The sequence below is a fragment of the Seriola aureovittata genome, chromosome 20, assembly GCF_021018895.1.
Source record: "Seriola aureovittata isolate HTS-2021-v1 ecotype China chromosome 20, ASM2101889v1, whole genome shotgun sequence".
Lineage (NCBI taxonomy): Eukaryota > Metazoa > Chordata > Actinopteri > Carangiformes > Carangidae > Seriola > Seriola aureovittata.
The window spans coordinates 17,959,262-17,985,460 of record NC_079383.1 but is presented as its reverse complement, the minus strand read 5'-3'; the positions used below and the strand labels follow the sequence as shown (position 1 = coordinate 17,985,460).

The window sequence follows — 26,199 nt, the reverse complement described above, 5'->3', positions numbered from 1 at the left end:
TTATGACAGTTCTCTGAACACGCCAGTGGGGATGGAAGAGTCTCACCGAAGGCTGTCATTAGACAGAAGAGAGAAATGAATGGTAAGATTCAAAGCTTCCTTTGTGTGTAATTAAGGGAAATTATCCTTCACAGTTTTGGTAGGGCAACGGGCTGATGAAAATTTGCCTCTGCTGTGGTCAGACTTGCTGCAAAGAGGATGGTAAATAGCCTCTCTGCTGAGAGATGTGTCAGAATGACTTCTCAGACCACCTAATGTTTTAAATTGAGGCTTTCCTCTCAGTTAAGGTGACATTAAAGTGACTTTGAATCATGTGGCACAAATGGCCTGTCTAGCATTTCCTCCAAAACGTTTTTGCAGAAAGTAGTCAGGTGGAACTGACAAATGTTCTGAACAACGTCTCCATCAGGATGAATTGATTTTCGACAATTCAACCTGAACTTTTTTTTCATCTTATCGCTTAGGTTGAGATGATTCATTGACGGAGAAGTAGGAAAACAGCCAGTTCCATTTCTTCCAGAGTCGTTAAGCTGTATGTTTTCAACTGTGCAGCCTGTAACCATCTGTCTAATGTAATGACATATTCTATTGCCATCAAATAGCTGTCACTCAGTTTGAAACTTCAGTATGGAGATCATCATCATCATCATCATCATCATCATCATCATTATCAACATTGGCAAATAAGAGTCAGAAACCTTATTTAATGAGAAAACACGATTACCAACCTGCCTGTATATTTTCATGCCAACGGGATGAGACCAGATGTGTAGTGGTGCGTATGCCCACATCTGGGCAGAGGGTTTTTACTGTGGGCCTAAACCTTCCTGAAAATAAGACGCAAGAGGTGCGCATCAATGCAGCGAACATGTAGCCAGTCATGTTATAATCTTTCACGTGATCTGTGGTTAGACAACATTGCGTGGCGCCTTAAAAAAGCAACAACCCCGGGGAGAAGTCATTACTGTGGGAAGGGGGCGCCGTGGAAACAGCAGTTCTGACCTCACGCTTCGTCATCTGTTTCCAAACTTCATTTAAGTTTGTCACTACATTACTGTTGTTGAACACTACATTACTGGAGTGCCCACCTACAGGAATATTGTTTTTGTATTTAATGATGCAGTTAAAAAAGAAATTCAATTCCTATTCATGTGTATGTGAAAAGGGCCATGACTCATTCGCTTGCACTTGTGAATTGCCTTACCTGCTGCCAGTCGTAATAGTCTTTAGTCTGATATCACATCCCAGTGACTGTTTTCCCCTTGACTGCCCTGCATATTAGTCATGTACTTACTGTGACATTTTTCTTTTTACCATCTAACTTCATGTAGCCTAAATCATCCCCTCTTTATTGCTGTTACAGTACATAGCTGCACTGATGACACATCAATGACAAATTCAATTGAGCTTTAGGACAAAAATGTTCTTGCGTGAAGCCCATTGTATCTTGTTTGTTGAACCCTTTCACATGCAACGAAATGTTAAAGCAGCAATTTGTGGATTGCGCTGAAGCCAGAGAAATTGCATGAAAGTTAATGGCGGATGAATAAACTTTTGACCATCAATGCAAAGCCTGATCTGTCACAGCTCCAATGTGGTCACATGTCAGTGAGCCTCACGCTTGAACTGGGTAACGTGTTCATTTGAAGTGATTTTGACACCATCCTGCTGCAAGAAATACTCATGAGAGCATCAAATGTGGATTAATCCACCGCTGAAAGTAGTCCCAGACGAATGCACTATTTCCTCCTGTTAGAGTAACATCTGCTAAAAACTACAGTGCCAAGTGTCTTAGAAAATTAATGAGCCTTTAAAAAGATTTTTTTTTTTAAATGTATTCAGTAGGAGCCAACAGGCTTAGGGCTGCAACAGTTAAGAAAGGGGCACATTACTGGTTTAGATCTTTTCATGGGATTTCTTGACAATAAGTAAAAATGTCCCCCTGGTCTTTAAGACATTTCATTGGTCGTTGACAGTTGGACCCAAGCTGGAAAGGCATTATCCTCACCTAAATCAAACAAAAGAGGTAAAACATTACATATTTTGAATACAATCCTCAAATTAGTGTTATTTTAATGTTAAGCCAACATCCTTCTCCTTGTCTGTCCTCAGATCCTCATCATCACCATGTTCTCCCCACGGTGAAAATTTTTGCCGTTTTCATTATTAGCCTGTGAGCTAAGTAGCAGCAGCCAAGAGGATCTTTTCATACTTCACGTGCTCTCCCTGGAAATCAAGCTGAAATCCAGCTGTCTGTTAAAAAAGAAACAAAACACACACTCACACCGCTGTGTCGTTTAATTCCACGTCTTGCTTACTTTATTGTCTTACTCTAAGAGGTGTTTTTTTTTTCTTCATTGCTTTTTTTTAATGAACACACGGGTCGGCCAGATCCCTCATACCACTGTGGCTGCCGCTCTCCTCTTTCCTCCCTGACTCCTTTTGTCTCCCCAACAATACTGCCTCTGGCATTTTGATCACAGCTTCAAGGTCCGCGACGCCTGAGCTTAAGTTGAAAGCGGCAAGGCAAACAAACTTCAATTAGGTTTTTTTTTTCTCCTCTCTTAATTTGTTTTCAATCAAACAAAAGGAATTACAGTGTCTTTAAAAAAAAAAAAAGGGACATCTGTGCTGGCTTGTGAGCTCCTGGAGGTACGAAGGTAAGTGATTTGACATTTGTTTGACAATTTCCTCCCATATATTGGAATTATAATGACAAACATTATACAACTGCTGTCAGCAGCTCTGTGCTGGCATTATTTTCTCCCCTTACTATTAGTTGCGATTCATAATTTACCGGCCGACTGTTTAGCAGGAGAATTTTACCGCGGGGAACCTGGGGATTCCCAAACTTAACTAAATTATAGTAAAGTACTGATTATTTGTGGAGTAAAATGTGCATAAAAGTACTGCATGGGGCTGGCACATCCAGAGTCATTCAAGCCGAGGTAACAAAGCTTTCCACGCAAACATGACGCAAATCCGATATTTAGACTTCAAAACACACACTGCTAATGCTGTGTTAACATCTTGTGGGACGGACGGTAGCCCTGGATGGAGGGTTTCCCATGATTATTACAACTTAAAATGGTTGCATGAATCCTGCTAATGTACGTATTACACTTACTTAATGTTGACGATATAACCCTATAAACATATTAACACTTGAATTTGGCAGATTTCAGACGTCCACTATTTGGCTACTTTTTCCTGTACTTTGTATTATTAAGCCTCATCTCTGACATATACCCTAAACACCAAAATTAGCGAGTATAAGCAGGATTTTAAAAGGCGGTTAACCCCCTAAAAAGGTAATTGACTCCTGCCATGCAGACTGTTAAAACCGATCTCTCGCGTCTCATCCTCGGGTCGGTGTCCCTGTAAATGTCAGAGCCTCCATGTGAGACACTTCGGTCTGTGTTTGTGTGTTTTTACAATTTATTGCGAGGCTGTGCTCGCTCTTTCATTCCCCAGGCACAGTGTAGCCACTGTGTTCCTGGTTTAACAGCATAGTGCCGGGCAGGTGACAGGTCTGCTTACAGTGTCTGCGCTCTGAAAGACATCACAGCACAGAAAAGGGGCCAAAAATTAGCATGTTCCCCAATACATCAGCTCAGCTGGTTTTTTGATCATTGGAAAATGGGGCTGTATTGGAGCTTTCAGAAAAATGTTAAGTTCTTGAGTTGTAAGTATGACCTGGAGGTTGATGTGAATGGCATGAACTTTTTTAGAAATTGACAGCTGCTGTAACTTTCATGTAAAAAAAAAAAAAAAAAGGCAGCTGTTTGCCATTACATTCACTATATCACCTTCATGATTTAAGATAATATGTGAGTTTTGTGTTCACAGCTTCTACTGTTGGTCAGATGTGACAAAAAAAAAGGAAGACGTGCTGCTTTAATATCTCTGTAAAAGTACAATAACTTTTTAAAATCGACACCAAGACACACATTTGAAAAAGTGAAACTCAGATCCCTGGATTATCTCTGGAGTTTATATTGACACAGTTTTGCTTATTATGGAGTGAGCGAGTGGCCAACAGAGGAACTGCATCCGAGAGTAATTTCACCTTTAGAGAGCAAAGTAATATAATTATGTATTTTTATTCTACTTTTTAAATTGGTGATTAAGACCAAAATATGACTGTGCCCAGTTTACACATTACAGCTGCACGGAAAGACGTGTAGGCAAAGCATCTTCTTCTTCTCCTTTTACGGTAGCATTTCGCAGCCCTTTCTTCCAATTATTGCACAATAAACATCATCCTTTCCAATTTCCCATCTCTTTACAAATGCACTCAAAGCATATTTTCCCATGATTCTTGCAGAGGGAGAGAGATAACAGGCTGAAAAGTCTGAGCCAATCAGTGTTACTCAGCTCCTTCCTGTATTTTCATAACAAGGTAGCACCAGAAAGCTGACAGAACCAATCATTACCAAAAAGGCCATTCATAACTCGGGCCTTCCCACTCCTATCCAGGTACATCATCATCTTACATTAAATGCTAAATGGACTGCGCTTGCAAAGTGCATTTCTATTCTTACTGACAACTTTAAGCGCTTTACCTCACAAGCTATATTTACCCATACATTGCTTTTTCTATCCCTCACACTCCAAAGACACATGGGGTTCAGCATCTCGCCCAAGAGCACTGAAACATGCACGGTGAATGACCCGCTCTACCTCCTGAGCCACAGCTACTGGTTCCAATTACAGGGCCTCTAGAGTCACCAAAGCGGCCGGGGCACCCCGAGATGCACCCCACACGGATTTTAGATCTGATAAATGCACGCATCCCCAGGGGGGTCAGCGCTCGTTTGCATGTATTAGCCCTAGAATTGCCAGTTATCCAAGTAACATGAGAGCGATCAAAGGAACCATAACTGATTTAATGAGCCGTTCGTATTTTCACTGTAGGGGCCATGTGTACTTAGACTTGCATGGCTTAACCCCCCCCCCCACGCATGTCTTTGGGGCGTGCATGCAACCCACCAACCTGGATTCATCCGGAGTCTGTAGCTTCGTCTGAAGAGAGCTTTCATTGGCAGGAGCATCACTCCAAAACTCTGCAGCACCTGAGGCAAACACTGTATCTCTTCTAAATTACTTTGTTAGATGCTCAAACTGCTTCAGAACAGGCAATGTCACTCCAGAGATCTGCTAACAAGTCTTTCATGTTATCACTTTATACGCTATTTGAATTAAACTGAATTTATAGGCCAGACATGACATTTTTTAACCCACCTTGAGCAGTATTCAACCACAAATATATTCAAGAGTATGAGCCACAGATGGAAAATCACCAATTTTTGTTTACACGTGGATTTATTGTGCTGCAATGACAGTGGAAAAGCTGCTTTGGAAATCGGGTGAAAGTTTATTGATCTTCATGGGCAGATTAGGCCGCTGCAGCAGCATGAACAGAAGAGTTCGGTGGGGAATAGAGAAGCCTTTCAATGCAAGAGGTGTGAGGCTGAGCTCGGGCAGATATTGGTGTTGAATGGCAGAATGCAGCCCCATTCACTCAACAAACAGCAAAAAAGTCCAACTTTTGCTTTGTCTTCCTACAATTAAACATGTACACCTACTTGAATTAAAATGAAAAAAATTGTTTGATTAACCAGGAGGATCAATGAAGACGTCATCTTTTGCTTTAGGAACTTTGGAAACAATTTTCTGACGTTTCATAGTCCAAAGAATAATCGATTAACCAGGAAAATAATCAGGAGCTTAATCAATGATGAAAATACCCATTAGTCGTAGCCCTAAACTGGAACAGTTTTGCTTCGTAATACCGACGGAGAAAATGATTGCTCCTTTGCAATTCCTGCTTCAAAATATTATTAAGCTGTGCAGCGATTTGAACACCGAAATGCTGCACAGCCTTCAAATTTATGGAAATATCTACTCAAATGTATTTCATCCTCTCGCTGCTACCTGAAGCAACGCACCCCCACCAACACATCCGTTTGTGTTTTTAGCTGTTCTGCTTTCAGTCTGAACACCCGTTAGGTCATGATGGGACTGCACTTGGAGGAGCAACACGTTGCTGTGAACAGAATGGGATGATGGTAGAAATGGGGCATATTCTCCTTTTTTTATGACTCAACTCACTCTGGTTGGCGTAAAGATTCTGCCCTTCGACAATGCAACACCACATCAATTAAGGATCCTGCACACCCACACAGGTGTTGTCACTTACCCTGGCTGTTTAGACCTCTAATCAGGTGGAAGTTTGGGCGGAGATTTGCATGATGTCCCACCCTAAAGGCAGGTATAAACTGTGATATTTCCATGTGAAAGGGGACCAGTGTGAAAGAAAAGAGGCGATATCTTTGGTTATGGCTCCAAAACTCTCCAAAAAAACAGATTTTTTTCCACGTTTATTCATAGACATGTCAGCACAAACTGTGGTCAACCTGCCATCCTCCCTCTCCAGCCCACAACCTGACTGTGCTGTGTGTTGATAACACCATGTGCTGGGGTATATTTCTAATGGTATTTTCTTTTCCAAATGTGAACAAGTGAGAAGTACAATGTCTCCAATGTAATGTGTCAGGTGCACCGGCCATTGTGACTATCACAAATACCCAGTGTTGTAAAATTGCAACATAGACACAACAGGCTCAAAATCAAATTTAATGAATGTGTTCCACAATAACTAAACATCTACATGTTGTAGACATTGTAATGAACACAAATAGAAACATTCCAGGTAATTTACTTACTTGAATCTTGACAAATCCAGTCAAGGAGATGAGCTCGGAGGAAAGTTCGCAGGTAGTGTGAGTTCACGGTCAGATGACCGGACCTATAAACACGTATTCTATCCAACAGCATTGTGAGGATAAACAATGAGACCCACTGACTATGATCTTTTTTTTACGATGGTTAAATGTGACGTTGCAGTTTTTAATTCAGCTGACCTGAAGCGTGGGGAAGCAGAGCTTTTAGAAAAAGTCAGTTTTTCCCAGTATAATTACAACTTAGATGCTGATGTGAACTCGGATAACGCGAATTATAGTTACTCTGACATGACTTGAACATGGCATTACCCCAAGGGACTGATACAGATTAAGACATGGACCTGGACTTTGACACAGACCAGACCACATCGACTAGCATGCAGCATGTCTCGTGATCCCTGATGGAACATCATGAAACCATCAACATTACAGATCCATAAATGAAACAGGATGACAGTCTGATATGAATATATCAGGAAAAACAGATATGACATAATTTCATATTGAAAACTTTTTCTTTTTTTTTCTTTTTTTTAGGAAGAGCAAGCTTTGTTTAAATAAATATTGTTGTAAGAGTCTGTTTCTGGGTTCTGTTGATTTTTATCTGTTCTGTGATTCTTTTTGAATCCCAGAAGAAGAGCTATGTTTCTCAGACAACTTCCTTTTCAAGAAGTCTCTTTGAAATTTATCTCACAGTTCACAGAGGTTGTTTTTCCTCCTGAATCTATAGTTTCCATGATGATTTTTTAACTTCAAACGAAGCCAAAATCTAAGTAGAGAATAACTTTGTGTGTGTGTGGTGTGTGTGTGTGTGTGTGTGTGTGTGTGGTGTTGTACTTCTATATTTTGTCAGGACTGATTGTTTGAGACTTTGAAAACAAGGACATGTTGGCCAGTCCTCAGTTCTGCAAGGACTAAACTTGGGGTCTAGGTAAGACTTAGGTTTTGGTTAATGTTTATATCTTCACAGATTTTTATCAAAGGGTTGAGGACTGTCCAGATATTCGTCATGTGACTACCTGGACAGCTCCAAGGTGTGAACGCACCCAAGATGCATTAAGGATTTGAGATCTGACCACATTTGGCAGTTTTCTGGGCCACGTTCTTTTCACGGTAGGAATGCAAATGGGGGCCACACCGCCTACTCAACTAATGTCCTCGGCTACAGTCTAATTAGTCCCTCCATGGCTTCATAATGAACCGAAAATGATTTTTCAAACTATTTTGAATGGCTAAAACCTTATTTCATTGAAGATCAGCGTGCGGCGCAATGATTCACTCAGCCCCTCCTTGCCCCCCTGCTCTCTCTCTCTCTCTCTCTCTCTCTCTCCGTCTCTCTCACACACAAGTACATTAACAATGGACCCGTCTGTCGCACTGGCCAAAAACACCATAGCGTATTGAACGGGGGAAGTGTGATCCGATCACAAGTGGTCACCTGAGACGCATGTTAGTGCCCCCTCTGAACGGGGCCATTTTCTCCTGTGAAAAGGTTCGTGATGGTTTTGTGTGGGTGAAAACATTTGGGTACTTTCATGCAGAAATGAAGGTAAAAATGACCCTGACCGCACCACCACCATTACCTTCTGCTTTTATTTCGAGTTTCCTTCAATATGAAAGCGCTTTTTCCCACTTATTGAGTTTCACAGAACACAAGGAGACGCTGCTCCAAAAGGAGGTGTTTAACTAGGTCTGTAAACGTCTAAAACAAATACATGTTTGTTATTTTTCCACATTTTCCACTTGAAGTTTGTGTTAACACATAAGACAAGCGACTGCATACCAGACACTGTTTCAGTTTCTCCCTTTGCTTTTGTTAGAAAAACATTGTTATTATGATGTGTCTGCGCTGAATTGCAAAAGTCTGCCGAAGACAGGTCACAGCTCTCCTCGTATTTGTACATTAAAAAGCCTCACGCTTTCCTTATAATATTATTATTATTTCTTCTTTTTTTTTTCTCCTCTATAACAGTGAAAAAGGTCCCTGCAGATGTTCCCTTTGCTTTTATGTCAAAAGCTATCTAACTGATAGTAGGAAATGTCAGCCGAATCCAAAAGTAAAAAACAACCTGATTATTCCTTTCCATGAAAGGTCACCTGTGACACAGTATCTCGGAAATGTAAGATAAATCTGTACAACATTAGGTGTACCCAGCTTTACCCGGGTCGGTCACCTGCGTCCTTCTCCTCTCAGCCTAAAAAAAACAATTGGCTGCAGACATGCTCAACCAAAGCCACCGACTCGCACGTTCTTCACTGAAAATCTATAGGTTTCTGATGAATTCCAGCTGATTGCAACTCATCTCAGGACTTTTCTTGTGCCTCCACAGTGAGTGTGCACACTATGTAGCAGCTGACAGTGGCATGTATTCCCACCATGAAATCTGATGTCTCCATCAGGCTGATTGTGAGCCTGCAGTCATTTCGTCTTCTTCCACAGGTGACCGCTTTGTTCACCCATACAAGCAATGGAAGATGTAAGAAGATTGCTTTTTATGGATTGCATTCTTAACAGTTGGGAGTGATGTTTTTCTCTGGCTGGCTGGCTGGACGGATGGTTGGCTGTCTGTCTGGCCGGCTAGCTGGGGTGCTCTTTACAAAAACATAGTGGGTGATGGAGACGGTTTGCATTGTGCATCGGTGCAGCATCTCATGAAAAGCTTTCTCCTCTGATGGCCGCGGTAATTTCAAGCTGCAGACACATTTATCTTCGTGAGAAAATTGCAGTACTGAGGTAATATTGTGCCGCACATCTTTTTTGATGATTTACTGTATATTGTATGTAATACAAAGCACAACGTAGGACCTGGGTGAGAACAACACCGGTGGTGTTTCATGTGACTCCCTGCTGAGGAGGGCACACATTTCCATTGGAACTCTGACAGTGAATGCAGCACAGCACGCCTTTCCTCTTGCTTAATGATGCAAATTATTAAAATGATTTCCCTCCACAACCTGTTTCATGTGTTTCCTTCCAGAAATAATTGAGGAATCTTTTTATGTTTTCAATTAGCTGCTTTTTTCCCTCTTCCTCCTGACATTCGTTCTAATTGCAAAAGATTCAGGCTTTGCTTGGAAATGTTTCGGGGCATCACAATAAGAGGCGCTTTATTTTCCCTGTCAATCTTCTACAATGGAGAGGAGAAGAGAAGGAGTTTACAAATAATTACTGGAAGAAAAACATTAATTTTTCGCCTTTGTCAGAAAAAAAAACATGTATTGCTCTCAGGGAGTAATTACAGTGAATACTGACACAGTACAATTGTAGAATTTTTGTTGTTTTCAGGACATTTGCAGCAATCACACCAACTCTCTTTACAGTTATTACATTTTTTTTTCTTTTTCTTATATCAACCAAAGCCACTTGCTTCAGGTCCCTCTTGGAGACTGATACAGACCAGTGTCCTGCATGTGCTCTGTCCTTAAAGAAAACGGCATTAAAATTATCTTTAGTTTCACACAATTAATGGTTATTAATAGTTGGGAGTTTTGCCCTTCATAGAGAACAGCAGATGTAATTTGAATTCATGTCGGTTACAATAGATGGTGAGTCACTGTCACCAAAAAAAAGAAAAAGTCATAGAAACCTCCCAGACCACTTCTGCAGTGCAGTTCACTTCTCCACTGCCCATCTGTGCGCTCAGTATGTTGCATACCATTCGGTTTACTCAAACATGCCAAAATCCATTTGTCGTTTATAGCACATAAACATGTTTGCTCACAGTGGTCCTGTACTGGCAGGTTTTTACTAGTGCTGCAACCAACCTTTTTTTTTTATCATTGTAGAATTTTTTTTTGCATTAACTGATCAGTCGACTGTTAAAAAGGTGTGAAATTGTGAAAAACACCCATCACAGATTCCCAAAACCCAAAGTAATGTCTTTAAATAGCTTGTACTTTACTGTAACCAACTGTAACCAATACCGCAAATTAAATATTACAAAGATATTGAAGAGAGATGAGCAGAATTGTTCATTTATACCTTAAAATATTGAAAATCATTTTGCACATACTCTATCAGAGTATGTGCAAATATTCATATGACCCCCACCACCAGGGGGCAGACGTCATTCTGTAATACACTTTGAACCTGTTGTATAGATTCAGATTTTATTATTATTTGATTATTACATGTGTCAAAGTATTTCGATGGTACAATTTTATTGTTTTTCTTGAGAAGTTTTGTAGAAATGAGACAATCGTTATTCATCCTGGGTTGGGTTTGTGACCGTGTCATTTCTGATACTACCTCTAGGTGTCACCAAGGTCAGACTTTTTCTCATCCTGCACATAGCGAGTTTAAAATGGATAGCTGCTTTAAATTTAAGGGGGAACCAACAAGCGCACTGAAAAACTGTAGGTATGTGGGGCTGTAATTAATAAGGGGGAAGGGGGCAAATCCTACATATGGGACCCCGATGGGACTGAAAAGCAATGATCAACACAGGCAATATTAAAATTGAACTCTAGGGAAATACATCATGTCTGAATGGGACTTTATGGACTGTACATATTCTCCTGTCCCAGTTGGTGAGAATAAATCCCCCCCTGCGACTCCTGTAGTGTCCTGATGGAGGTGAAAACTAGGCTAACCTTCCTGGCTGCTTCCCTTGGGAGGAAGTGGCAGATGTACAGAACCATACTTACCCTCCCCAGTACATGCACAATACACTCACACACACATTCGCAAACACACACACACAACCCAAAAAGCTCTCCAGGGTTCTGTCTCAAGCCGAGCCAAAAACCCAAGCTGGGGTAATCCCAAGGGAGCTCAACTCTACCACCGGCTCTCCCCTCAAATCCTGTTGGGTCAGAAAATCCAGAGAGACGCTGCTGCACCTCTGGAGGGAGGGAGGGGGAGGGCACGCTTGTTTTTTTTTTTTTTTCGTTCGCAGATCGGTACAGTAGTTTGGTCCCTGTGGAGAAGGTGAGGATGGCAGAGGGAGCAACTCGGATACAGGGGCGGTTCGGGACTTTTTTCGTGACAAGGCCCCAGCTGAGTCTGGCCGGCTGTGAGCATGCTCTAAAGCATTGTAACAACATGCGCGCACACACACACACACACACACACACACACATATATACACTGGCATCTCTCTCCTGGGGTTTAGCAGTACATTTAACAAGCTTCATCAGCCATGATTATATCAAGTAAGAGAGGTGGAAGCAAAATCAACAAGGAAACATTTTTTCTTTCATCACTCAAAGCATTCTGGAAGCACAACAGTCAATTTCAGGCTGATCCAACAAAAACGCTGCGGTCAACTAATCAGGACTGAGGCTGCGAGGTTCGCCTTGAATCATGGCGTGGAAGATCAGAAAACACACCCCAACAGCCACAACATGCCAAAGAAAAAGCTGGTTAACACGCAGATGTGGGAGAAATCACTGGAAACTATAGAGTAAAGATGACACGTAGAGATGTGAAAAGAACTTGTCAATAACGCTATGGGGAAGATCAGTGAACGTTGTAATAGCAGTCGGTGAAATATTGATAGGAGGCCAATGTGTGTAGGAATTTTATTGATGCTTTTGTGATGTTTTATGAGCACATAGAAAAAGAAATCCATTATGAATAGTAGCTCAGTAGATGTGGATGGGTTGCCTAGATCGTGTCTAATGCAACATTGCTTGGTAAGAAACCTGCCTGAACACAGAAGAAACCAGATTATGATACTGGCAGCCTACTGAACATAAGCCGAGGGTCAGGAAGAGCCGTACTACCAATAACAGGAAGTGCAATGGCCGTCTTTTAAAAACGACACCATGCACAATTCTTCATTTAGACAACTTCGCATTGAAAAACAGACCGACAGGTAAGTCTGACCCTGCACAAGTTTCGGTGACTCGTAAGACATTCATGAAGTCAAACTATGGACGCTGTCCAAGAGGAAGACCATTGCTCACAAAACTGTGAGATTAAATTTTGCCAAAGAAGAAGGAAAAGAAGCCTGGTGATTATTGGCAGCACATTCTTCAGTTTAAAGCAAAATAAATTTGATGGGGTCCAGCATGTTTGGTGTGGACCTGGCCAGGACGACCACAGTAACTGCACAGTGCAGACCATTAACATAGAGGAGAGAGTGTGCTGATGTGTGTGTGTGTGTGTGTATACAGAGTGTGTGTGTGTATATATATATATATATATATATATATATATATATATATATATATACTGTATATATATCATTTTATAGATTGCACTGTGAATGAAAGTTTGTATACCCAAATACTGAACAACAAGATAACTCCCAGCCTGAAGAGGCTTGGCTAGAGAGGAATTTTCCAACATGACATTGATCCCAAAAAACACACGGCAGAAATCAAAAAGGAGTTTGTAAAGAAGAAGAAAGTGAAAACAATGACCTGGCCTAGTCTGTCCCCTGACTTGAATCCAATAGAAAAACCTTTTGAAGTATTTTAAAGCAGAAGGCAGAGCAACAAAACCCCTCCAGCAAAGAGCAGCTGAAAAGAATCAGGTGTGAATAAAAGCAGAACATCTCTTTGTGTTAGACTGGTATCATCCACGCTCAGGAGGATCGAACCTGTCATCAAAAATAAAGGCGGACGTATAAAATATTGAAAAAATAAAAGAATGGAATCGCACTAATGATGGGTGAACTGACCTTTTGCTGCAGTTGGCTCTTCAATATGGAACTTTCATTATAGTTTAATTAGTTCAACATTTTCTGTTTTTCAAATTAATTGGCTTCATTCTTCTCGGACTTTGGCTAAAAACAAAATGTTATTAAACGGACAGGATTTGTAATTACTTAACATTTTAGAGATATTGACTGGGGCTGTACTCCGCTCTGTTCTGTACTGTATCTGATCATTTTTAATTAAAGTATGTATTCATGTAAGAATAAAGGAAGCTCAGAGGGCAGTGTTCTTGAAATGACCAACTGTGCAGCAGCGGTGATTAAAATTTACCTGACAGTGATATTCAGAGTAAAAAACCTGACGTACAGCGCAGATTATCTCCAAGCATCCAAATGTGCATGAATCAATCAACTTTGGGGATCCATTCGAACAGACTGTGCATATATGAATTACAGTCATGAAATATTTACACCTAATAACCACATACAATCTGTGAACTGATGGAGTGGCCTAATAACACCTCATTTCCCATCCCCCTGTGCAAAGCAACCAAAGGTCAACATCTGCTCTCGCCAGTTTGGAAAACACTGGGAGGCAGAGGATGACTAGGAGGGGGTGGGGGGGGGGGGGGGGGTATCATTAATTGGCAATCACAATCTGAATCTCAGTCACTTTATTTGCTCTGTTTGGCAAATAAATGGAAATTAGTCTTGATGATAATGATGCAGGGATATATGGGTGGTAAATATGTTAATATGTGTGCAACAGGAGCTCAAACATGTGCATGCACAAACAATATCAGTCAGCATGTACTGTATGTTCAGCATTAAATCTTGTGCGTATTAGGGAGGCTGGTGTAGGATGAAATCAGAACAACCAGTTTTTAAAGCAGCAAACTCTGTCATGTGTGTCTTTATCCTTATCTCATACTTGTTTTGCTTGAGTTATTCATGGCGGAAAAAGTAACAAAACACCCATAGAAACCTCTCAAACAAACTCCAGTAACTGCAGTCAAATCCATTTCTCCGCTCTTTATATCAATGCTCAGTATTGTATTCAATGTCATTTAACAGGGTGAATTGGCTGAGCCTGCAGGGTCTTTTACAGTAGCACCCTGTTTACAGATGAACTGAGAAATACGAGAAATGGAACAGATAGATCAGAATAACTGACAATAAATGAGGTTCAGTTAGAGCAGTTACAGGCAGGTAGAGAATTGAAGTCTAGGGTTGCAAAGCGGAGGGAGTTATTTTGGGCCTCTACTTCCAGATTACAGTAGTCAAAGTCCTGTTAAATTTCTCCATAGATGATGACAGGTGATTGGCAGCGGGAGCACTTGCAAAGCTTGGATGGAAATTAAATTCTCCTTATATTGAATCGTCAGTGCAAAAAAGAGAAAAACATCTGGTTCAGTGGTGCGAGAAAAAAAAAATCAAAGGTATAACCTTGTGCACACTCACACACAAAAAGATGAAGGTACATCCAAGGTAAATTTTAGTAAGACATTCTGTATTCTGTAAAATTTGCTGGCCCTGCAATACAATCACCTTCAGCATTGTTTTTATGCCAAGCTAATGTGGGCGAGATTGTAGAGATTACTGTTTTGCACGTGCAAGAACTCGCATCATCGGATAATTTAAGACAGCTCTTCGATCGTTGTTGAGTTGGTCATGTGAGGGTTGAAAACACTGTCAATGCCAACACTACATCTGTTCCCTTAAAGGAGCTATTTGAACGTTTTGCTATAGCCAGCGTTAGCATTAACAGCTGTTCACTTACCAGACTAGCATAAACGTTTCGAGTTCAGCGTCAAACTTTGTTCCTTCACTCATGGAAAGCAATGACAAAGTTAACTCTTGTCTCTATCACATCTTTTATTTTACTGAAGTTAGCATGCTAAACAGCTAGCCGCAGCCCGATGGTGACTCACTGTAGCCTCCAGTTCTGCCCTTGAGATGTAGAGAGGGCGCATTATAACCTCTTGTCTTGTAAATGAAACAATAGCCGAATCTCTTGTCAAGCTACAGTCACCACCACCCGCCCCGAGCAAGAAATAATGTTCGGCAATGCAGAAAACTTACAAAGAGCCCCTTTGAATAACAGACTTTATACTGATGATGCAGAGTGATAGATAAACAGAGCTGCAGAGGGCATTTCAGAACTTTCCTATGGATGTTTCGGAAGTTTCTATAACCTTCTGTTCCTCTGTGAAAACTTCAAGTCTACAGTGATTAAGTATTTCACAATCAAAGAATAGATTTCTGGTGGAATATGTCTTAAAAATCGCTTAAAATTTTCCATTAAGTAGAGAGCATGACATTGACCACACTGTAACACAGGGTGAAAAAAGGTTAATATGGGTGAAATGATGACTCCATGCAAGATGTCTGAATAATTTAAGCTGAAGTAGACGTGTTTGCATGTTCATGGGCCTAGATAGCAGGAGAATAGAGTAGAGTAGATAGCTCTTTATCAAGTGCACTGATTCTAAAGGAAACCACGGGGAAAAGATCCATAGTCCTGTCTTTACTTGTGAATTAGACTGATGAAACAAAGGTTTGTTTTTATAAGAAAATCTTCTTCCTCAAGAGTTTTCCCCATCTGCTTTGGTTGTCTGTAATCCACCACGCAACATTTTTTCAAATAAAAGTTTAGATATTGGATTTGATTTGCATCCCCATGTGCACAGCATGTATAGATCAGTCTGCATGGCATCTCGCATTTCGCACATGTCATCACCGCAGAGGAGAGAGACGGCCCCTGCAGTGAGACACAGCAGCTTCTGCCAGGGGTCCACACACTCGCGTCATATAAATAAATACAAATCACACTGAAACACAAACACACACATTCGCTCTGTCATGCTGAGATATTTGGAGCAGACTGATAAAAAAAAGAAAAGAAGGCAATCCAGATTATTTGCTTGTTGACTGACAGGTTATTGCGTGTCAGGTTTTGAGAGACAGCAGGACGAACATCAGCTGACTAACTGTAGAAACGGGTCATGATCAAACCCGGGAAACTTCATCTCGTATCGCATCAAGTCAAGTTGTGTCTGATTCTTCTCGGAGACATCCAAAGCGTCACCTGCGGGACGGCACAGCACTCCTCTCCAACAACGTCCTCCTCTGTTTTCTCAGGATACACGTGAGCGGATCTCCGTCCAAATTAAACCTGAAGTCAAGAGCAGACAATCTTCTGGAAAATGGGAACTGAGAGAATGGTAACTAACTGTCGAGAAAAAGAAATTGGTCGAGCCCCTTCTCTTCTCTCCTCTGCTGGTTCAAGATGCTGGAAAACACATCAATCTCGCATGTGGCTGTTGACAGATTTCAGACACCTGTTCCTCGAGATTCGGTTTGTCATTTGAATAATTTGTGCCATTGCTGTTTCACAGCCGGACCCTATCAACAATTTACAGCAGATGTGCGGTCTCTCACTGCGGTGCCTTATTTGGTATTTCAAATGATGACAAACTTTATGTGACAGTTGTGTTTGAAACGAAACACTGATCCAATACTGAAAAGTGCAAGGCTCCCAAACCTAATTTGCCAAACAGTATATGATCCCTCAGTTGTTTCTTGTGCTACACAGCTGTTTTGATATACCTTCCAAGTGCATGGCCTTGACTCTCTCTTCACCTAATATCCCTTTAGATTTGGGTAGAAAATTGGACAAATAAGAGATTTATTTGATAAATTAGTGAGATAATTAGAATTCTACAGTGAGAGGAATATTTTTTTTTATTGTAGCACTGACCCTTGCACTTCTTTAACTTTTCTACTTTTTGCTCTCATTACTATTGTGAGCACTGTTACACTTCTTCTTATTGCTCTGTTCAGGGCATAACATCCTTTGCAAAATGCCCCGACTGTGATTACCATTTATTAATATGCATTTTTTAACTTTCAGTGACTTTTTTTTTTTTTTTTTTTTTTCCCCCCCGAGTAGTTTTAGTGTGCCAGACTGGAAGCACAAGTCCTCTCAGGCAGTGCAGAGCCTGGTTTGACAGGTCCAGGCCATAGATGCTTCTTACAGTAACAAGAATCATGAATCAGACAGCCAGGACCAGCAGCCACTGCACATGTCCATCACAAGGCAAAATGGCAGTTTGCATGACTGCAGTCCAAAGGCCACTGTCAAACCGCCAGCTAGTCACAAAACTGGCAACTGTCACAAGGAGGATATATGGCAGACAATTAGGAAGCAGTCGTTGTCATTCACTCCCAGTCATTCACATATGAAATTGAGCAGTGGTCCAGAAAGGGGGGGATGTAGACTTCAACCAGTGTTTTTCTTCCTTGTTTTTTTTTATTTTGCACTATTTTCTCTCATTATCTTTTGTTGATGCTTCACAGAGACTTTACCCACCTGTCAATTCTCGCTAGCGACTTGGCCATCAACCGCAACCCCAAGTTCTCCCTCTGCATGACTTTCAGGAAAGCACTGTGTCAGAGCACAGTGGATGAAACAAAAAGAAAATATAAAATCCTCCAAAAAAAAATAAAAATAAGGGGGGTATGCAGGGATGTGATTTAATAATCATTTGCCCTTTTGTGGATCTGCATTAAATCAAACGAAAAGAGAGAATTTGAATGAGCAGTTCTGAAGATTTTTGATCTTGGTGGTTGTTTGTCTTAATCAGATGCTTTTAAACATGAATGAGATGAAAGTTAAAAATGCAACTGTGAACTGAGATTGTGCCTTACAGGAAATCGTGTGTTTCAGCTTTGTTTTTTTTTTAGTTGGGATATATTTAACTGAGGTCACCAGAGACAAAACTTTACAATGGAGCCTTAAAAACAGGACCAGAGTGGCCTCATAATCTGACTGATGACCGGTTTTCACTTCATTATTCAGTCTGACATCATGTTCAAGTCATCCGTATCCATCCTGTAGACATCATTTTCAGTCGACACAGAAGCTGCACTGGCAGTTGTCCCGAGCTAACTGATCGTTTTTCATGTCAATCAAAGAAAACGACTTAACAGTTATTCTCTCTGCACGTTGACTCGCAACCATCTGTATAGCTGTGTATGTCTCATCCCCGCTTACTGTATCTCCTTTTTTCCTCCATTTTTGGAGGAGTCCGGCTCTGGCACAGGACGATAACATCCTCACTCTTAATACCTACAAAGCTCTGATTGGCTCGTTGTTCTTTGAGGAAACAGCCATCCGTAGGCGCTGGACCGATTTGAATCACATTAGAAATCAGATTTGATTCAAAGGTCTGGAATAGGTGTAAGACCAGACAGGTGTATAAAAATAAAAAATCACCAGTTTAACCTAACATGTTGTAAATAAAGTATGACATCCAGGAATTAGTGCTGGATTGTTTATTTAAGAAATAGTTTTGTTTTTTTTCCTTCATTTTACAAATTGGTGTAGACAAATGGAGACTTGTTTAACACCTCTCTCTAAATGCCAAGAGGTTTTGATGACTTCCTTAAAACTGGGCCAGATTTGATTTTCCTCACTACATGATTAAAATTAATTCAGTTCTCATTTATTTTTCTTAATGTCAACAACTCCCATGAAAAAAATAACAAAACATTATTCCATTTCAGAATAGAATTTCCTTCCTCATCTGAACCACTCAAGTCTAAGACCAGCGAAGATGTAAGTCTTATGAACAAAAAAGAAAAAAAGAAGAAGAAGAAGCCACAAATAGAATAGTTTTATTTTAAAACCAACTCAGTAATTTCCTTGAGCAGCAGAGCAATGTAGCTTTTAGCAAACATCACTCAAACTGGAGGAAATGGTACATTTGTTGGGGACTATTTCCAGCGGCGGATTAATCCTAATTCAATGCTTTGGTTAGTATTTCTGCCAGCAGGATGGTGCATGTGGGACTGAGTCAAAATTAACTATATTGTGTGTTTATGGTAATGAAGGAACATGTCACCCAGTAAAACAGTGTGGCTCATTGATGTCTTTTTAATAGTTTCTGGAAACAAAGGAGCTCTCTGGCTCAGAGGAATAAGATATATCAGGCTGTGGCTACACACACAATACTTGTTAGGAGACATTCATTGTTGGTTTTGCTCTTTTCCTTTGTGTGTGTGTGTGTGTGTGTGTGTATGTGTGTGTGTGCATGTGTGTGTGTCCCATCCAGAATGCAATAGATTCCACAAGTAAAAATAAGGAGGTCAAGGTCACAAAAAATGTAAGCAACAGTGTGGGAAACATATATGTGAGACATTAACATGCCCTGCCCTATATTTTATGATTTCTTTCCCCGTGTCTGTTTCTGCTCCTTTGACAGGTTTACACCCGCATCATCCTCGTTTTTTCCTTTTTGCCTTGATTTTTATGGCCTATCTATCTGTCTATCATTCTAGGTCTTACTTTAGATTCATCTCTGTCTCTGTCTCTGTCTCCGTGTCTGTGCGGGTTTACTGCGCCACTCTAATTGTTTTCTCATCTCACTCTCCGGGGATGTGTAGGCATGGCCTTATTATCCCGGCTGATCGATGTGATTTATAGGTTTAGGGAGCGAGACATGCAAACTTTCTCATCTCCTGGGGATAAACCGAAGAAATCAATCACACACATTCGCTGTGTGTGTGTGTGTGTATGTGTGTGGGCCAATCCAGACCTGAAAACTACTTTCTCTCTATACCATCATCGGAGCAGTATCACTCCTCAAACCGAACTACTGTGTCTCACCTGTTCTTTTTTTCTCCCAAATACTCAATTTAATCTTCATACCTCAGGATTTTTTTTTTTTTTTTTTGAATACTTGACGTGCATATGATTAAACTATACAGGATCTCGATCAGCTCAAACACCTGAAAATACATTTGTGTAAATACATTTTCACATGAATTACTGTTTTCTGTCTTTCACTACAGTTACGCTGATTACTCTGTTTATGCCATTGCACCGTGCAGTAATTTGCCATGATGCAGATGGCCTCCTTGTTAACATAATCACGCTGGTCCTCATGAGGACAGCAGGAAATCATATAGCTGTGGAGATAATTCCCACCAAGATTTGATGGTAATTGTCGCCATTTTTTTTCAAAGATTTGTGGGGGTTTTTTTTTTAAGGACATTTTGCTTCATTAGGGAAGAAAGAATAAACATCACACTTGATTCAGATGTTGATTGACTACAGTCTCACATCTTGTTTTTTTTTTATTATTTGATTTCATAGGCTTAGGGACAATGAAAGCATCTCAAAGACTATATTGGATTACAGTTTCCCTGATGTTTAAAACCTCTTCCTTTGCCTTCACGGTGCATCACACTGTGCACCTGCAAGACAGGTGGGTGACATCAGATCAACATACGGCAAGCTGTGTCAGTCACGCTGTGACTTCTACACGATCGATACCATACACTTCAGCATTCAGCATCAGGCTTTGGACTAAAGAGGAGGAGTGTGATGTGTAACGCATGTTAAAGACTCTGAATCATCTCAATCCAACTCAGCAGAGAAAGTACACCCAAGAAAGGTCAGCCACTGGTATTTGACAACATGTATATGCCAAGTTGTGAGACTAATTACTGCTATTTAATCTAATTGCCTGTGCTTTGAAGTCACCGGCTCACTGAGACTTTCCAAAACAAAAGCTGTAAAGCTGCCGTGATCAGTGTTTTTATTTTAACAATGGATGGACATAACTACCTGTATGTCATAGGGGTCACTTGTAGTGATCAACCCTTAGATAATTGTCACCCAACTCTGCAGTTCCTCTTGACTTTGTGGAGCTTTATAGCAAATTTCAGCTCCTTGTTTTAGTTTTTCGACCCTGACCTTTCTGTTTTGGTTCACTCTCACTGCTCTCATAACATTATTTTTGGCCATACAAGGCCATGAGTTTGAACAGCTTAGCATCTTAAGAGCCAGATATGTTCTTTCAGCAGTTAGTATAGAGCACAGTATAGCTTAAATGAGAGTGAATATTAGACTCGAAGTCGCCAGAAACACAACTCCAAATGAGTGCCATAGCAACTCTCTCAGGTGATAATGTGCAAATTTGTGTTTACAGGTTGTTCCGCTTCCTCCAAGTATCTCAAATAAATCAATTGATATGTTTGTGGGCGTTCACATTCTCTGAGCCAAGTTGTTTGTGATGGTTAAAAATACTGCACACTGACAATACCGAATTGCATCCATCAGTTTGGACTTAATTACCTTAGACGACAGCCCGATGTGAATCATTCTTTTGTTCAGATATTTGTTTGTTTGAAGGGTGTGTATACTAATAAAGAATTCTCAGTTTCCCAGTCAGTAATTTCTACTCAGTACATATTACTGCTACTGTTTATGTCTGAAATTGCTTATCATGAAAACTCCAACATGTTATGAAGATAGTATTAGCGTTGCCTGCTGAGAACAGAATACGGAGAACATGGCAAGTAACTGCAGCAGACACTGGCCACATGTCATTAAGCTCCTCCTCCTTGATTTTTTTATAGTTATTGACGAACCAAACTCCCTTGAATGTGTGAACACACTCCGCCATTAAAGTTGATCACTTTAGACTTTAACTCAGAGACTTGAGCCTTGACTTTAACTTTGATTTGCTGATGTGTGATCGTTTCTGGATTCATGAGGCGCCAGTCGATGAGCTCATCGGAAACACTCCTCAGCCCGCTGGGACACAAACTGTCAGATGTTTTTTATCTGTTTTCCAATGACTCAATATCTTCAATTAAGTCCAATTAGATTTGTCTAAGGACAATTAATCATTAATTAACCAGGGGAGGCCGGTGGTAAATATTTACTTATTCATCATACATATTTCTTGTTTTGCTCATGATTATTTTATGAGTCAATTTTCTTATACTGTGTGCCCATGTGTGCAGCACTCTAATCTAACGGGTTGGCGTCCCTGATTGCCCATTCATCATGGATGTTAGACCATAATCTTTTATTCCTGCTTCAGACAGTCTGTTGATGAAATCCAATGGAGACCAGAGACCACAAAGTTAATAGACTATCACTCCCCCTAAAAAGAACTGATTGTACTATTCAGGAGGGTCACATACACAATGAGAGGGGTCGCTGCAAAAGCGAGAACAAAAGAAAAACTGGGGAAAAGTGAGTAGAGCGAAGGAGTGTATTTTGAGTCTTGTGGGTTAATTCAGTGCCTTTCAGCTACAATTGCCATGTCTAAACATTCATGAGCCATAGAGGGATGGAGGGAGAGAGGGAGAGAGGGAGGGAGGGAGAGGCAGAGGAACGAGGGGAATGGATGGAGCAACAGCACAGCGCTCAGACACAAGAGGGAGAGCTGGAGAGGCAGCTGCTGTGTGAGCTCGTCCACAACGCTCTGAGCAGGTAGAGCGAGCACAGGCTACAGAGGGAGAAGTGGTGAGAGAGAGAGAGAGAGAGAGAGAGAGAAAGGGAGTGCAGGAGGAAAGGGAGGGAGGAAGTCTATCTTTTCACCTGAAGATTACTTTGTCTCACACTTCACTCACCCTGAGCGCTCGAAGGAGCAGCGAGGAGGAAGGAGTGGATCAGGAGGTGCCAGCTCTTGCTCTCTGCTCTTTTTTTTTTTTTCCTTTTTATTCTTCTTCTGCACGGGGGTCAGCTGGACTTCTCTGCAAAAAGCCTGGTGATCAGACTCTACGGGAAAGACTGAGATATGAAATAGAAACCAGCTCGTCAGGGAGAGAAGACTAAAAAGTGAGAAAACTGCAGTAAATGGCACTGCGTGCAAATGAGAAGAAGTTTCACTGAAGATCTACTTCTAAAAGGTAGGATTTGGATTCATTTGTTTAACATTTCTATGCTATTATCCATTTGATAAAAACTCCATCACCTCATCTGGTTGAAACTGAATCCACTTAAATGTGGATTAATATAAAATCACATCAGATTCATTTATTGCACATACTGATCAGAACAACCTGTTACAAGGTAAGTCTTCAAATGCTGCATTAAAGAGCTGGTGCCTCCCTGCCGTGCTGTATGTGTGTGTTTGTGCGAACATGATCATACAGTTTAATGACTTTGGTGAGCAGCAGCAATGTGCACTTTAACTGAGTCACATGTGGTGACAAGGGTGAGACAAGAAGGTAAAGTTGAACACAGTAGTGAGGAGGAAAAAAAACTGTATTGTTTGGTAATATGAGCTGGAGCAGAGCATGAAGAGAGAAATCAGGAGGATCGGAGGACAGTGGGAGAAATGGAGAGTGAGAATAAGCGGGGGGGGTGAAGGAGAGTTGGACTGAGAAAGACAGATAGAGAGAAAGAGTAAAAGAGGAATAGGAGGAGGGGTGATGGAGGATTGGAGTGGTGGGGGCTCGCTGGCAGCCAACTCAGTAACCAAGGCAGCTGACATGAGGGAGAGCCAACAGGGGACAGTGGGATTTCTATTTTTCACCCTTGCCGAGATACGCCAGGGCTCTGCCAAGTCCCCTGCCTCATCCCCTATGGATAAAGATTTCATTGTGCGGCGGTGTGACTGAATTCATTAAGCATCTACATGTACTCTCCCCTGGCTGCACTTACTCTTTTACGCTTCTCTTCTCCCCCGAACTCCCTCTCCGCTCACACTTCCCGGCTGATACTCACTCTGCCCGTCTGCTCCTCCCCTCGCACTTTCATTATAGTCTCAATTGGCCCTATAATCAGCTCAACTCGTGTTGCATCAACAGTTGTATTTTGTCAAGCTCTGCATTGAATAATAAACACATACTGTATGAGTCTTCAGGGAGGATTTCCATCAAAAGGAACAATTTTGGCAAGGCTGGCCCCCGACACGAAACTTTATCAACCTCGGTGTCGGGGTGCCACATGGGGTCGCTCTAGATGCAGCTGGGGATCGCAGAAGTATTAACAAATGGCAACTTGCCGACTTCACTGGCAACGTGGGAATATTAAGCCAGAAAGGGTTGTAAAATCCTGTCAGTATTTCGCAGTTTTAATGTCACACAGAAACGCTGTAAGCGTATACAAAAATGCCAATTTTACGCAGCAGTTTCTCGCATTCCGCATTCAGAAGTACTTTGCCTCCAAGAAGACGCAATAACATTCAGTGATGCTGATTTAAAGCAGCTCTAATCGCTTTTTATTAAATTAACGATGGATCACATTACTAATTGTATGCAAAAATGGTCGCTCGTAGTGACGAACCCACTGAGAATTATCACGCAACTCTACATTTCCCCTCAGCTCCAATGAGCTTTTAGCACGTTTTTCACACGTTGCTCTGCTGTTCTATCGCACAACTTTACTGTTTTGGTTCATTCTCAGTTAGTGGCAATTAAACCAGAGCAAGAGAGTGAAAACTAACTAACAAGTTTTGCTAAAAGGCAGCTTGTTTTTTATTCTGCCTCCAAGTGGCCAAAAAGTGGGAGATGCAAATTACCTATATATGCTAAACTGTACAAAATGCTACTAGGTTATGCTAATGTGAACTAAAGTTATTCATGTGTCTAAACCTCACCTTATCATGTGACAAATAGGCAGCAACAATTCCCAAATTTGTTCTATGGTGTTACTATTTATGTTGGTACTCAACATGATTTGCTTGTTCCAACAGTCTTGCTCCTACATGCCATGTGCCTTTAATAACATTCCTTATACTCAGCAAAAGGCTACTTGGCTAAAACTTACACTAACCAAACTTGTTTTGCTGTATGTGTCTAAACTTTATCCAGTGCCTAAGAGTTAAAAATTGTGCTCAAATTTGTTCTGTCATTACATAAATGTTATTAATGCTTTTGTTGTCAACAAAAGTTTCAGTGTTGTCTCTTGTCGAATCGTGAATTTCTATTCCAAATTGTTAAATATCCAGTTTTGAGGTTACAAGTATGACATCTCCGACTTTAGCGCCATCTCGCGCACAATGCACACGTTGAGTGTAGGTACAGTCCTCCCAAATTTATGTTTAAATTTACATTTCACAAAATTTTTCAAAACTGCATTGAGAGAACCACAAAAAAAAAAAATGATCAAGAAGAAAACACATTACATTTTTGTCTTGACACATGATCTAAGTGACTGGTTCTTCACTTTTCTTAAAATAAACTCAGTTTAATAGGTCATGATGAGTACAATGGTACCATTATATTAAAAGGGGGAATGAATGAAGTCTGAGAAAGCTGGATTCAAATGGTTTTTGTATGTGCTCAGTGGACATAATATAGTGTATTAGTCTTTTCATGCCTTTCTCTACATTGAAGACCAAGTCTTCACCCCTTTAGGTAAGAGGCTGGTAAAAGGCTCCTTATTGTTTCCAAGATGTGAGACACTTCGCTTGTGGTGAAATCAATAGCCCAGTAAATTCTTAATTGAATGACTGCAGGGCCTGGAGCCTGATGGGGCTTTATTGGCTACCAGAAGGCGCCTTTGAGCCTTTGAGAGCACACGGAATAGCAAGGACCCTGCTGGCATTGTTGTGGTCTGGGAAACAACGTCATGTCAATCACCCCAGCCTGGCAGGCGACAGCCACGGTGGGAGTGTGTTAGCGCTTGTACACCTGCCATGCTACGCTTGAGCCGTTGCCGGTGTCATATTACCTCCAATTAGCTTTTGTTCCTTTGAAACACTTTTTTTGGCTCATTTGATGTTTATGCAGCATGTTTCCCCAGTGATATTTGACACCAGGGAGTGGTTACCGTGGATGTGACTGCGGTGATCGAAAATGGAAAACCGGCTTCACAGTTTCAGGGTAGTGACACAGTTGTTAGGAAATGGACACTGTGTGTCAAGACGAGATGTATGTTTTCTGTATACGAAACACCCTCATAGTATTTTGTAACAGATTGGATTCTTTTTCAGAGCTTTAACTCATCTGTCTCGGCTGTTGATGGATTGACTGACCTCGGGGCTCTTGTTGCCACTTCAGCAGGGGGAAAGACTACAGTGAATACTTTTGGTCCATTT

General features: G+C 41.0%; 1 protein-coding gene across 1 annotated transcript in view; it reads left to right on the top strand.

Annotated features, from left to right (window-relative positions):
* The first annotated feature begins 22,610 nt into the window (after window positions 1-22,610).
* The window catches only part of LOC130161432 (cadherin-20-like), a 77,871-nt gene continuing 74,282 nt past the window's right edge, over window positions 22,611-26,199 (top strand). The window contains exon 1 of the mRNA XM_056364728.1: window positions 22,611-23,062. The gene's annotated coding sequence lies outside the window, so the exon portion shown is untranslated. The remainder of the gene's footprint in view (window positions 23,063-26,199) is intronic.